General features: G+C 38.0%; 1 pseudogene; it reads right to left on the reverse strand.

The window, feature by feature from the left end:
- Positions 1-7,316: 7,316 nt before the first annotated feature.
- LOC140004695 (1-deoxy-D-xylulose 5-phosphate reductoisomerase, chloroplastic-like) lies at positions 7,317-13,049 on the reverse strand (annotated as a pseudogene).
- Positions 13,050-15,561: the final 2,512 nt, after the last annotated feature.

Raw genomic sequence — 15,561 nt, forward strand, 5'->3', positions numbered from 1 at the left:
CAGACCAGTACCAGCCGCGCGCAGCCTTTCTCCTCAGGCGCGCCATCACCGCGCGCGACGTCCAGCAGCTCGAGCCTGCGCGCGAAGACCAGCCCGCGCGCGCCAGCCCCCTGCCCGCGCGCCGCAGGCGCGCGGCCCTCCTCGCAGCCCGCGACACCAGCTCTCCTTCTCCGCCAATTTCTTCTTCAGCGTGGACAAAGGGAAAGAGTAATACCCCTATTTGCCTTTCTTGTTGAACTGGTGACTTCGATTGGGAATTTTAATTGCCGAATTTTTACCTCCGATTGGGTTGCTATAATTGTTGGTATTGTCGGGGGACCAGTTATTTGATTGTCTGAGGGAAGAGGCCTTATATCTGCTTCCCTGTGATTATATACTTGAGAAATCTGTGGGCTCTAGTGAATTTATTGCTTGGAACACGTGGTCGGTAGCTCTCTAATTGTTGCCTTTTATTGACCAATATCTTGATTTGAGGGGAGTTGGCTCGGTCTTCTTTATTGTTGTCGGCTAATTGGCAGCAGTGGGACATTGGTTGGTGTGTGTGGTCTGGTCGTTGTTTGGTGCGCAGCTTAGAGCGAATGGGTGTTATTCGCAAGGTGGGCGATGTTTACCAGTTTACGCTCCCTGGTGAGGACGCCCCACGGCCTCGGGTACCCACCACTGCACCCTCCACTGACTTGCCGCCCCATCCGGATCAGGCGGGACCGTCTTCCTCGCATCCTCCTCCTGCTAGAGGCCCCCGCTACCCGGACCTCCAAGGGGGTGTTCATGAGCTCAACACCCAACTATCGCAGATAGATGGCTGTCTTATGGCGCTCCAGGTCTTCGCCCGCATTCAGGCAGAGAATCAGGCGGCCTTCTACGCTCACATTGGATTCACCCCGCCTCATCCCCCTCCACCTTAGTGTCTCGCTTTCACTCCCCGGTAATCAGGGAAGTTCCTCTCGGTTCTCCTACTATTTCATTTATCTTTTCTACATTGGGGACAATGTCGGTCTTAGGTGTGGGGGGAGAGTGGTTTTCACTAGTCCTTTTCGCTTTGTCTCATCAGTTCTTTTTGCTTTGTTGAAACTAGTCCTTTTCGCTTTGTCTCATCAGTTCTTTTTGCTTTGTTGAAACTAGTCCTTTTCGCTTTGTCTCATCAGTTCTTTTTGCTTTGTTGAAAAAAAAAAATTTATGAAAAACATTGTAGTTAGTCGGTTTTTTGGTTATTTATATGCTTGTTAGTGTTGGGGCATGTTGCTGTGATGAATGACACAATCAACGTAAATGGGTATGTGGTTAAGTATGCTAGCTATGCATTTTGTTTCCCTTGGCAATGTTGTTGAATGATGAATATGCTGGAATTGACCCATTCTTGTAACTTTTGGGGAGCTTTTGAGCCTTGCTTGAGCATATTATTCTTGTTTGCTCTATTTTGTTTGATTGAGTGGGTATCACTCACGGTATTGGCATTCTAGAACTTGCTAGTTTATGCATGTCGAGGCCACATTTTTGTTGAATTGGATGCATTTGAAATGATAAGGGCATTTAGGATTTAACCCTCTTTAGCTACCTAAAAAAAAATAAAAATAAAAATAAAAATAAATCAAGCCCTCATCTTATCTCCCAATAGTGAACCAATTTGAGCTTTTGTCCTTCGTTTCTGGTTGATATCCGCGTTCGTTACCCCAAGACCTCTTTAACCTTTCTTGTTTACCCCTGTGTTGTCAAGGGATGCCTGAATTCCATCATGTGTGCAAAGCAAACAAAAATTGGGGTTGCAAGTGCTGTTAGATTAGGAGCTATATGATGATATCCTTGTATAAAGGAGGGGAAATTGGAAAAAGCCACTGACCAGAGGACTATGAGCTACAAGGCGTGCCCACGCCTTGCAAGCTTTTTCAAAAAAAAAAAAAAATTGTGCACTTGTACAGGGTGTACAGCAAATGGAAACTGCCTTATTAGTTAAACTCCTTCGATAAAGCACTGTGGTTACTGGGGAGTTTCGGACATTCTCTTGACACTTTACCCCCTATCTATACCTTCTTAACCCGCCTTTCACCTGAGCCTCATTACAACCCTATTAAAGTCCCTTTGATTTATGTGTTCGATTCACTTTTAAGTGGTGGAAATGTGATAAATGTGCAAGCCTATGGTAATGGCATTCCGTGATATTGAATTGAGCGTTCCTAGTATTCATTTATATTCTTTGAATTACAACATGTCCGGTGTGTTCTACCTTTGGTGATATTGTCAAGGACCATAGATGCTTGTGTTAGTACAAACTACTACATGACCGTTACTCTCTTGGTTGTACTTCTGAGCTTTGAAATGCTTGAGGGCAAGCATTGTCTAGGTGTGGGGGGATTTGATAGAGCAGTTATTTGGCACGTTTTGCATTGTCATCTTGTCCTAATTTTGGCTATTCATGGTGCTAAGAAAGGGGATTTCACTCATATTTGACATTTGTGTGAATTGTAGGTGGTTAGCATTAAAATGATGTCGCGGGGAAAAATTTTCAGAAGACTTTTCATTTCAGAGCGTGGCCACGCCTTAGAAGGAGGACGAAACCGAAAGCCGGACCGTGATCCACGTGAACCCGAAGCATTGGATTAAAACTCCAAAGGAAATAGCTTTTGTGAGATGCAATTGTTCCAGACGTCTCTGCTTTTTGACTTCGTGTGCGGCGGCTATATATAGAAAAGAAAAGCAAGATTGGGAAATCAACTTTTTTTTGGATCAACTTTTTAGCCTTAGCTTCAATTTTTCTTTTCCGACTTTTTGTCAGCGGCTTTGTCCTTGCTTTTCCGTGACTTTTGTTTCTGCGGCGGCTAGCGGCCAGACATTGAATATTTCTGCGGATTGCATCTGGGCTCTGTACAACGGAGACCCTTTTTCACTTTTTGCTTTTAACTCTTCTAAATTCCGTGAGATTCCTCTTGGGCTTTTCCAATTCTTTGGCAATCAATTGAATGTATTCAATTAAACCACACGGGATTGACACGATGAGGAGCGGCTAATTTCCTCCTCTACCCAAAGGGTGACGCAAGGGCGCGGTCCATAATATCTGTGAGATCTAATCGAATCTTCATTATTTCCCCAATTTATTGCTATTCGTGCATTTTCTGAATTAATTGTTCATGGGTATTTGATTAATTGAATATCAACGGCCGGGTATTTGATTTAATTTAATAGCCTACTGCCACGTTAATTAAATAGAATCCGTAATTGTTCATTTAGTTGACACCCCGTGGTAACCACCATAATTGACTTTATGATGGGAAAACGCAAGATCTAATTTAAATAAACCCTCTTAACGTGTTTATTGGTTAGGCTTGGGTTCTTCTAGTTTTAATGCAATTGGATAATTAAATTCCTACGGTCGTACCTAGGGTTGTTATCTGGTTAGGGAAGCAGTCAATGGTCGTACCTTGACTGTCGAAAAGGTAAGGAAGAACTGGTTGTCAGAGCTTATTGATAGCTATAACCAACCTAGTGGTGAATGGGTGAAGTATCTTTGCATCGATGATCATTTAAATTGGACCGTGCCTGAGCAGTTGATCCTTTGGGTGGAATTTTGTTAATTGCTATTTTTCGTGAATTGTGCTTTGTGAGTTAGTTTTGAATTTCGTTTGTTTTATTTTATTTTATTTTTATTTGCCTCCCATTGAAAATCCCCCAACTTCGTTCTACTAATTTGGAAAGAAATAAAGTCCTACCTGCTCCCTGTGGAATCGACCCTACTTGCCATTGTACGCAAAATTAGAATTTTTATAGACAAATCCGGTATATCGGATCAAGCAAACTCTTCGGGAATAGGGTGAATCAAATAACCCATTGCACACCTAGGGTCCCTGCTCCAGTACTTGGATTTGTTCTATAATTAATTAATTAAGGTGGTAATTAGGACTTTTTAGTAATTATTATTGCACAGATTCGACACCTGTCAGTTACAGATACATTATGATAATAACAGTAAAGTTGAACTCATACAATTAATTACGAAACATAATTATAAGGTTACACATATAGTCCAAGTGGGAGATTGTTGGATCCTTAATCCAACATTGGACTTATATGTGAATAATTATGTATTGCAAACTGTCAATTAAAGTTAAACCCAATTAAAGTGATCAAATATAGTTTGGATTTAATGTATCTAATAGAGTGTGTGTCTTTAATGTGTAGAGACTTAAGAGCTCCTATTTCTATGATGGGTTGAAATAGGGTTCCAAAAGGTAACAGGAATGTTACCTATAAATAGGCTCATGGTCCCCAAATCACACATATCATTGTTATTTGTCGTATTTTCTAGTACCACAAAAGATAACTCTTCCCTGATATCCCATCGTCAGGAAAGATACCAGAGAGATACTAAAGGGCTCTCTTAAGGATCGACGAATACGTGTTGACCTGAAAAGCCACCCCAATATCCTTGGAGATTCATATATCAGTTTGTCGATATGAATCCAGGTACGCTTCCGTTATTTTACTGTTAATATATTTCTTAATAATCGCCATATAGATTTTGGATTTAATAGGTGATAGTTTTTACCAATAGTTAAATTTAGATAACCACCCTAACAGGAGGAAATTTGCTAGGTTCATGAGTAAAAGATTACGTCCCACATTGGTCCGAGAAATGAAGAAAAAATAGTTAATATGTAAGTAAGAGCCTAAGATCTTATGACTTAAGTTTTTGGGTCAGAGTTGAGTTTCTGACTTACATATTAGGTTCTTTGATGGATTCTCTCGAGATGTTTCTCCCCTACCAATTCTCCCTGTTTACACTGTCATTCGTTTGATTGGCATATACCCAACAAGGGACAGGATTCAGTCCAGAGCTGCAATTACTGGTCAACTACATAACGAATGTCATTGCTAATATAAACACTGGGTTTTTTGAAGGTATGAAAGGTGAAGATGGGACATTAAAAAATTTTGAAGAACTGATTTGCAACCCCAACAACGAAGCTGAAGTTTTTATGATCAGTGGCCTTTGTAAGGCTATTTTTCCTGAAGTTGATTTTGGATGGGGAAAGCCCAATTGGTCTTTCTTCGGCCGTGAAAACAGAAACATATATGGATCCAGAGTTGAACATATAGCATGGCTAATGGATACAAGGAGCGGTGATGGGATTGAAGCATAGGTAAACCTAAAAGAAGATGACATGGCTATATTTGAGTAAAATCTAGAGCTCCTGGCTATACATCACATGCATGGCTTTTAGTGAAGGTTTCGACTCACGAATATAACTAAATACAAGGATGCAAATCATTGCGCTTCTCCTCTTTAAGATAAGAGCAAATATGGAAATAGCCACTGAACTGTTGAAAGTTCCCTATTTGATATCAAGAATTTTCCTTTAGCTAAAATGATTACTAAACTAACCTACTCCTGTATTAGTTAAGTGACAGCCAATGCATATGCTTTTATTAGTTGAGTATGGTGGCTGGATGGAAAGGCTACAAATCATCACAGGAAGTTTTAAACCTTTATGCTGAACAGGGCATTCCTAGCTCTATACATCTATAGAGCTCTAACGGTTTTTTGAGGTCATAGTTTTATTGAAAAAAAACATTTCCAGCAAGTGGGAAAAGGTAGGGTTTAAGAAATGGAAAAAGGGAATGGAAATTGGAGAAGGGTAGGATTTAAGAAATAAGAAAGGGGAATGGAAATTTGAATGCAGAACTTCTAGGTCCTAAAGCCTTAACTTTAATCATTTGACCAAGGAGACTTTAGTCTTATTGCTTTGTAGTTGTTAACAAGTGTAAAAATTTGAAATCTGCAATTAATTGTCAAAAGTACTCCAATGTCAAGATAGAAAATATTCACTAGCCATAGGAGGGTTACGAATAGATTTTGAAAATAATAAAAGGATCACGTGAAATAGGACTAGATTATAGGGGATTAACGTATAATGTATACTACATTAACATATCTTGAATACAACCATTTTAGTTTCTAAATAAGGATAATCTTGAAGTTTAGACTGGTTCATTATAACACGACGATTTCATCAATTTGACACTTTAGTCTAAATCATGAGCTAGTGATCAGTGATGTATAACTTTCTAAACTATAGAAGAATTATGTGAAAAAATACTAAAATATAAGAGGTAAAGTGTAATCTACCCTTGCTTTTTTATATAATAAATTAAAAAGTCTTTCCTTTTTTTTTTAAAAAAAAGAGATATGGTTGTGTTAAAGGCTTCATATTGACTGTTCATTTGAGCAAATATAGTTGTATTAAAGCCTTTCCTTTGTTTATGTATAATAGATGAAAAAGTCTTCCAATTCTCTATGTTTTTACATCTTCATTTTATACATTGGGAGGTAGAAGAAGTGGTAGAGAGTTCAAATGCTTCTGCATTGCAAAACTTTCCATAGCTAATTTTTTCTTTTTTGGTCTGCTAGCAAATCTTTTTTTTTTCTTGATGGTCTGCTAGCAAATCTAGGTATTTGTATGGATGAATCTTCTGCATTTTTAAGTCTTGGTAGTTGCCTGCATTCTTGCTTTTTCTAACTTGATTTGTGATGTTGTTGTCCACCTTGAAGTCTCATCAGTTGCAAGGATTGCCTTTCTAATTTCATCTTGTGATATCTTGTCAATATTAAGTCTCCTAATTCTCGGTAATGGTGTTTGATAAAAAGTCTATCCAATGGTATGGAGTCTTACCCTTCCTAAATCTAGTGATTATCTTATCCATTTCGGTGTCCTAACTATCAATAAATTGTGGATGAGCTTTTTCCTTGTTTTCTTGATGTAACTTCCTAAGCGTTGTGTCCATTTTCAGCCTTCTTGAATAAGTGCAAAATTTGCCAGTCTCAGAGAACAGGAGTTTTGCTTTTCATAAATCCGTTTTTGTAATTGTCTATTTTTGCCCCTATCTCTCGGTAGTCTGGATTAAACCAACGCTTTAAAAAAAGGAACTATTTTAATTTACGTTTCAACTGTTTCAATTTTCAAAGAAGGAAATTATTTTTTGTGCATATTTTGTTTCCTTTAACGTTTTCCTGTAAATCTACAATTTGCACTTACTCAATTTCAATGAGCTGATAATAAGAAGGCAATAACATGTAGAACAAAGACAAAAAGGAAAAAAGCTTCAAATTAGAGAAATGAAGGTGCTTTTCATTTCGGCTGTAACTTCAAATTTACTACATTTTTCTTCAACAAATGCTCTGTAAAGTGTGCGTTTGTGTTTGTGCGTGTAAATATGTGCTTGCATTTCTTTTTTTTTTAAAGTTGAACAGATTCTTAAGTTTATCTGTTTCCCCACACAAATGTTTTCTTTAACACTAATCTTTGAGATCTCTATGCTTCACAGGCTAAGGAAAGCAGAAAAAGACATTTATAATCTGTAATGATGGAACATTAGAGATGCTCATGCAGTTCATCCCTGAATTCTATGATACAACAGAATCATGCTCCACCATCCCATTTATCAAATTTAGGCAAGATCTGCCAATACAATGAGAAGAGATACCTCTGATTTGCATCAAAGCCGCCTTGTTCCTTATACAAGAGCAGGCCTTAAGCCAGCAGAGAATTGCAAAGTTGCTGCATAGTCACGTGCCCACAAATCGTAATGTACAATTTCCTCGAGGGATGGAGAGGACACCAATTCTGCTTGATGCTTGTTGCATGTTAGCTCCACAACCTTGAAAATGTCCAGATAGCCGATTCTGAAACAGGAAATGGTACACAATACATGAAAATGACAAGGTGTAGATAGCATGAAAATGACATCAATTTGATAAATGCTAATGTCCGAGGCCAAAGTGTGAAACAAATTCAAAATGATAAACAGAAAACCAAAAGGAAAATTACTTGCAAAGATCAAGGCAAGGCGTGGCCTAAGTTATCTCAAAACGGTAAATTCTGTCTGGCCATCCTAATTGTGTAAAGAATGGGTAACCGCATACCAGGCCATCCTAATTAGCAACAAATGTGTGGAAAATGTTTTAAGTCAACCCTTAAGAATAAATAACCTTGCAAAGCAAGAACCTTACTTTAGCTCAACTCTTGAGAAAATATAATGATGATACACGAGAGGGTTATACCTGTGTTTCAACCATTGAGCGGATGATAGATTGCGGATGAATAACGATTTCAATGTTGTCATAATCGGCCCCATAAAGATAATGGGCTTCAATAACTTCAAGTCCCTGCAAAGAAAAAATGCTCCATGACAAAGCTATCCAAATATTTTGGTTCGTTGGGGTTCATGAGAAAGTTCAAGAAGAAACAGTTGTCATGGTTAGGTGAATACACCAGAAAAAAGTCCAGAAAATCACCTAATTGAATAAGGTGGCAGAATCCACTGTAATCTTTTTTCCCATGTTCCAGTTAGGATGCTTCAACGCATCTGCTACTTTAACATCTTTCAATTTCTCAACTGGCCAATCCCTGGTGTTGATAGGTTCAAAGACTCGGCCGAGACTGAGATGACTCGGCCGAGTCGTCACTAGAACGGGCCTTCCCCATCCGATACCAGGACGAGATGACTCCGAAATAATGAGTCACTGAGAACTCGACCAAGACGTCTCCAAGACGGATAGAAACGGCTGAGTCGCTTCGAATCGCCCCGAGTCATCCCGAATAAGGTCGATTTTTTATTATTTTCGCTAATTTTTAATTATTTTTAATTATATATTTTTACAATTTTTACAATATTAAATATTTCAAAAATTTGCATATTACTGAAACCGTAACTGATATGCTGAAACCGATGTGGAACGGCTCTGGCCGCGACCGCAACTGCGACCACGACTTTGAACCATGACCATAACAGATTGCAAATATCAGTTCAGCAACTCCAGCATGAGAAAAGAGAACAAAATTTGAACACTAACGGAAACTGAGAGTGAAAACGGATATGGATGTGCAGTTTTTTTCATGATGTATAGAAACTAAATTTCAGTTCAACAACTCCAGCAAAAAGAAAAGAGAACTAAATTTCAAACACAAACAGAAACTGAGAGAAAAAACAGGAGGTGGAGTTTTTTCATTGTTCCAGGCATGAGAGCTTATTTTGCTTTTTGTGTACGAATTAAGAGATTTTTAAGAGCATTCATATGAAATTTTACAGTTGTTCCCTGATCTGCCGAAAAAGAAACCACAAATATCTCGAATTTAGGTCGACCTAATGTAAAACTAGAATAATGTGCAACTTAAAAAACTGCATTGATTCAGAACATTTAACTCTCAGAAGAAAAATATGAGATCCCAAGTTTATATGAACTTAAATTTGCACGCTGAGATTGGAAAGTTGGAGGATAATTTTTCCTAGTTATTACTCCCTCCGTCCCAGTTTGATAGTCCTGTTTTCCTTTTTCATCTGTCCCAAATTTTAGTCCACTTTTCAATTGAAAAATGTAGTTGTATTTTAATTTTCCTAAAATACCCTTATTCAATGTAAGTTGTTGTTACTATAAACTTACCCCATTTAATGAGAGTTGATTCTTGTTTTACCTTCAATTTAAGTTCCCATAAAGTTGTACCATATTTAATGCGAGGGTATTTTAAGAAAATAGCAATCTAAATTTACTTTTCCAACAAAATTAACTACTTTTTCTTAAACTGTGTGAAAAAAGAAACAGGACTATCAAAGTGGGACGGAGGGAGTATAAACATCAAAAACTCCACAAGCTTTGGAAGTAAATTTAGCAGAATTCAATAAAAAGGTTGTTCAGTATCTACAAGATAATACATTTAACGATCATTTGCAAAATCTTCCATAGAAATTTATATATCATACCTGAAAGCACCACCAGATGCTGTTAAAATGATACGTTGAAGTGCACCCTCAGGCAGACCTTGTATACACTGAAGCAAATTTTAGGTCTTTTTGTTAGCAAGTATTTTTCACGATTACAAGGGAAATAAGGGGAAATGACAACTGAATAAACAAGATTTCAAACTGAACAATTATCAATTCGAAGTATGATCTAAAAGCAACTGATTCCCAGTCTTAGCATACAGGACACAGCAAAATACATAGGTGCACACCTGGAATATGGCAGAATGTTCTGAATCCGCAGGAAGAATCTTCACTTGGTGTTTGTGCGCAAGAGGAAGTACAAAAGGACCACCAGCAATTAACGTCTATTTGTTGGCCAAGCAAATGTCTTTCCCTGCTTCTATGGCAGCCACAGTTGGCTGCAATAAGGAATAAATCATTCACACACCAAAGGAGTCGCAACTCAATCATGAGCTTCACAAATAGAACAGGATATCCCCACGTGCAAAAGCAATTAGCAAAGAAAGCAAAATAGATGCTTACTCAAAGCGTTATTCAGGCGCTGCTAATGCTGGAAATCATAAACAGGCAGCCCTGTTTTTGAGTTTGTTACTCAATGAGATGGTTATATTCTGAATCGATTCTTAGTCTGCAAGTGGTATCTTACAAATTGATTTGATTGTCATAGGTGAAGGTTAAAGAAAGTTCAAGTGACTCCTTTATATCTCCATGGTTTTAAATTTTACGAATGAATTTCTAAAATATTTGTCTACTGAAATGTTAGTAACTGGTACATTAGCTTTATATCTCCCTAGTTCTGTTGAAGATTCTTATCTTCATAAGCTATTAGGAGAAAGTTGAAAGCTTAACAGAAGGGTATATTTGAAAGACAAAGAAACAAATTTTATACATGGCATTAAAGAAGCTGACACTCCAGGTGAAGAGAATTGAATTCTGGGCTGCTTTTCTTAAAAGATATGCAGCCTTTTTGTGGTGGTGGTGGTGGGGAAGGGTAATATATGTGGGTATAGAGATTGAAAAACAAATTTTGGACTAATGTGAGTAAATCTGTTTGAGAAATATGTTCTTTAACTCTGCTTTTCAAGCAATGGGAGGGAATTTCATGATAAAGAAACTGTATAACCAGATGATTTCATGATGATTTGGACCAAAGAAACTATAGAAGCTATTGTTGTTTGGACCTGGAAACATGGCATAAAGTTGATTGTAGCCTTTTGCGCACCAAATAATTTTATGGGATAATTTCAGAAACCTCCCCTGAGGTTTCTGACAGTCTCAAGGACCTCCCCTGAAGTTCCGAAAATCCCTTATACCTCCCCTAGAACTAAGTAGATAGTATCAGATTCAACCCAATTGACATGGACAATGAATATAAAATGTGTATCAGGAGAGAGAAAATAAAAAAATTCCACCCCTGTCCTCAAGATTGTCATTAGTGAGGATGTTTATGTTGAAAATTTCAATAGAATCTTGTTCCTTTGAAATTTCAAAGGGTGTATATGAAACTGATGGAAAAAGGTAAGGATGTATTGCAAGAAATTGTCTTCTGGTTCATGCCAACGGCTCTCAAAGCAGTTGTTTGTAACGGTAAAAAGAAACAGTAGTGTTGCTTTGGAGGTCTATATATTTGCTTGCATGGGAGCTCAAGAGAAAGCTGTCAACATTGTTGGGTTGTGGCTGAGGTTTCTGCAAAAGTGCTCATACAAGAATAAGCTGAACTACCTACAAACATGTTCAAGGCGACTTCACCTGCAGTTACTGCTATGCTATATACACTTACTTGTGTATAGAATACTACTTTTTACTCAATATGTTCTGAAAGGTTCTATTCTCCTCAATATCTGCATTTGAGACGGATGAATAGGAATGTGGACCGCTTGATGAAATGCTTTGAGTCTGACTGGGACTTGGATTTTGCCAGAAATGGTTTCTTATGTTCTTGAATTTTGAAGGGGCAGTTGAGAACCCTGGCTCAGAAAGTATGTCCTGAACATTTGTTTGGCCTTCCAGCATGCTCACAACTTGAGACATTGTAAGCCTGAGAGTTGGGGATGCATTTGTATATAGAAGGGCCACATTTAGCATGATAGTTGCCTTTTTTGATGAACCCAAGTCTGGATCAACCAGTTCTAGTAGACTGCCTCTCTCTTGTAAAACATAGGCCTGGTCAGAAGAATGAAATGACAAAAGTTAGACTGGAACAAGCTGCATCAGAATCCTATGAGGGAAGACAGTGTAGGCTTGGAAATTTTATGGCAATTTAGTCGGAAAGACAATGAGATGCTGATCAGGTTTCAGATTGTGAATGTGTGAGAATTACTAGTGGAAATCGAAGTAAAAATAATAGAATTGAAGAATTTCAGTTTTACCTCATCAAGAAGATAAACACATTCTTCCTTTGGCCTGTAATTTGTGTTGTTTTTTCCACTGACTATTTCCAATGCTACAACTCCATAGCTGTAAACATCTGCATTAGCAGTCAAGTAACCGCGCATCGCGTACTCAGGAGCCATGTAGCCTCTGCATGAGCAAGTATTAAGGGAACATTCATTACAATATAAGCAGGTCACGGGGTTATGATCACTATCAAAGGAAGCTCTTGTTGCTTTGTTTTCAGAGGTGAAAACAAAGACCAACCCGCTGATATGGCAGATATGTCAAAGTGACAAAATGAAGGCAGGCATTTAAGCTTTAGCCACATGATTAATGAAGCTAAATTTTAACCTGTTTTATTATCACATTGCCATTTATATATGATAAGATATTTGAAGCAGGAGCTAAAACCTCTACAGATTCTCCAAAAACATGGACACAACGAACTTACATAGTTCATGCAATCCGGGTGCCAATGTGACTACAATCGTCCTCATTTAGCTTCGCCAGGCCAAAATCAGAGATTTTAGCATTGAGGTCCTTGTCAAGCAAAATATTGCTAGTCTTGATGTCTCTGTGGACAATTTTCAGTCTTGACTCTTCATGGGGGTAGGCCAGACCTCGGGCTACGTCTAGGCAAATTTTCCTTCTTGTTGGCCAGTCTAACTTTATCTTGCTTGCTGAATCCTTTCCTGTTGACATTTGAAAGACAAACTAGTTACTTAGTTTGCTATATATCCACCAAAATTATGTGCATCTCTTTCAAATTTACTTGCACTTGTTCGTTGAATAGAGCTGAGCTTATTGAAAAGAGCTCGTGATACACAGTTGTTTGCCATGAATTAGTAGATAAGCATTAAATGATTTCCTTCAACACAGCACCCATACAGCTTTATAAGATTAGGATGTTGCAAAGCAGATATCATTCCTATTTCAGTTACAAATTAGAGGTTCCCTTGTTTAGACTTGGAAGAAAGTTGCTTTACAGCAATTACAGTACCATCTGATAATTGACCCTGCATCATGAAGTAAAGCTGCAACTTTAGTTTTGAATAATCAGAATATAAATTATTTAGAAATTATTGAGACAGAAGATACTTGGATCACAATTAAATTTCATTGTCCTTTGGTTTATCAAAGCAAGGAGCACTTGGAAACCTATAAATCAACCAAATTATTTATAGAGATTTGTAGGACATTTTTAGATAACAGTTTGCTGAAGCAAAACAGAAAAAAGCTATAGTTGAAAACCTTAACTTATGGAGAACAATCATGGACCAAAGGATTTGATTTAGTTGCTCTGAAAATCGTTTTCATCTAAGGATCCATTTACAAGAACTGATTAAAATGTTCCAGTTAAGTTAGTTAATCCTATGTATTAGACATTTCACTATTATCAGAATATATTACTTCAACAGCAGGGATATTTCTGTCAATTCAACGTCCATGTTGTCATTTTGGGGCCCAATAATCTGACAGGGGAGGTATAAGGGATTTTCAAAACTTCAGGAGAGGTCCTTGAGACTGTCAGAAACCTCAGGGGAGGTTTCTGAAATTATCCCTAATTTTATTTACGACTCTCCTAAAACAAGCAATCTGCCCTTTCTTTTTCTGTTTTTTGAGAATTTCCCACATCTCACAACCTGATTAATGTAAAACCATTTAAATCAAAACCTGCTTTCTTTTGACTGGAGTAGTTGCTCTTGTTTAAGAAGCTGAAGGACAAAACTGGAAGGAAAAATGGGACTATCGAATCGCAGGTCTCTTCTAAGATCAGTTAAAACGACTATAGTGTTGAGCCGCAAGGTTTGACCTTGTGTGGCAAAATTCTTCGTTCCACATCAGATGCTGCGTAAGGAAGTTTTCTTCTTTTCATCCCACATCAAACAATGGCAAGGAAAAGTCGGCTGCTGAAGGTTATAAATAAGGAAGCCTATTGAAGGAATTAATTACACCACTCAAGAGAGTTATATGGGCTATTAGTTTCTTGAGTTATCTAGCCCATTTAGTCAAATATTTTAGACTCTCTTGTATTGTGTTTAGGAATATTTCTTAAATCTTTTATAAGTGTCTTTTGGCCTAGGAACCATTTTCCTATGGCTTTTGCATTTCTTCTTCATAGTAGAAATATTGCTCCTTCTCTGCCCGTGGACGTAGGTCAATTTGACCGAACCACGTAAATCTTCTGTGCTTTTTATTTACTTTATTATTTGTCTTTATTGGGTTGCCACAACCCTTTTATATGGTCGGTCTTACCGCCTAATTATTATATGGCTGGTATCTACCGCCTAACCATTACACGGTCGGTTATACCGCCTATTTTATTCTAACTTTAGTTTGTTTATTCTTGGGCCGATCCTAACAAACTGGTATCAGAGTTGGTTGATATATTTTGCAAGACAGGTTCATCTGGTGGGGTCCGTCCATCCTGTGGGGCCCACTCATCCTGTGGGATCCATTTATTCGTGGGGCCCGCTCACTTTGTAAAGTCCGTTCATCCCGTGGGGCCCGCTTATCTCGTGGGGACCGCTCACCCTGTGGGCCCACTCACAAGACTTGCATATTTGTTTCGCCAGTTTTTTTTTAGACAAAATTCAGGTTACAGATTTTGTGGCAACAATGACGATAACAAAGACGGTTGTCGAGAAATTCGACAAAAATATCAACTTCGGCATGTGGCAGCTCAAGATGGAGGCCATTCTTGTCCAAGATGGAGTTGATCTAGCGATTCATGGAATCGAGAACAAACCAGAAAATGTAAAGGATGCAGATTTCGCTGATATGGATAAGAAGGCTAGATCCAGCATAATTTTGAATCTCTCCGATGAGGTATTGCGTGAGGTAGCAACGGAGACTTCAGCCAATGCTATGTGGGATAAATTGAAAGTCTTGTATATGAAGAAAACAGTCGAGAATCGGCTATATTTGAAGCAGAGTTTGTATATGCTTCGGATGTCTGAAAGTACATCTATACTCTCCCATCTTGATAAATTTGATTCCATTATTATGGATTTGGAGAATATAGATTCGAAAATTGATGATGAAGATCAGGCCCTATTACTTTTGTGTTCCCTTCCCCAGTTCTTTAAATATTTCCGTGATACTATGATTTATGAAAAAAAACAATTTCATATCGGGAAATTAAATCTGCACTAAAATCTAAAGAGCAGATAGATAGGGATATTACTGGGGAAACTAGTGGGAGTCAAGCCGATGGCTTGTTTATTCGGGGTAGATCTGAAAAGAGAAACACAGAAAATAGAAGTAGATCCAAGTCCAGACACAAAAATGTGGTGTGCAACTATTGTAAAAAGAAGGGTCATGTTATCTCTGATTGCTTTAAATTGAAAAATAAAGAAAAGTAAAAAGGGAAATTTGTTGAGAAAAATACTGAATCCGCTGAAGCTAGTATAGCAGCTGATGAGAATGATGGAACCA

The sequence above is a fragment of the Coffea arabica genome, chromosome 4c (assembly GCF_036785885.1).
Source record: "Coffea arabica cultivar ET-39 chromosome 4c, Coffea Arabica ET-39 HiFi, whole genome shotgun sequence".
NCBI lineage: Eukaryota > Viridiplantae > Streptophyta > Magnoliopsida > Gentianales > Rubiaceae > Coffea > Coffea arabica.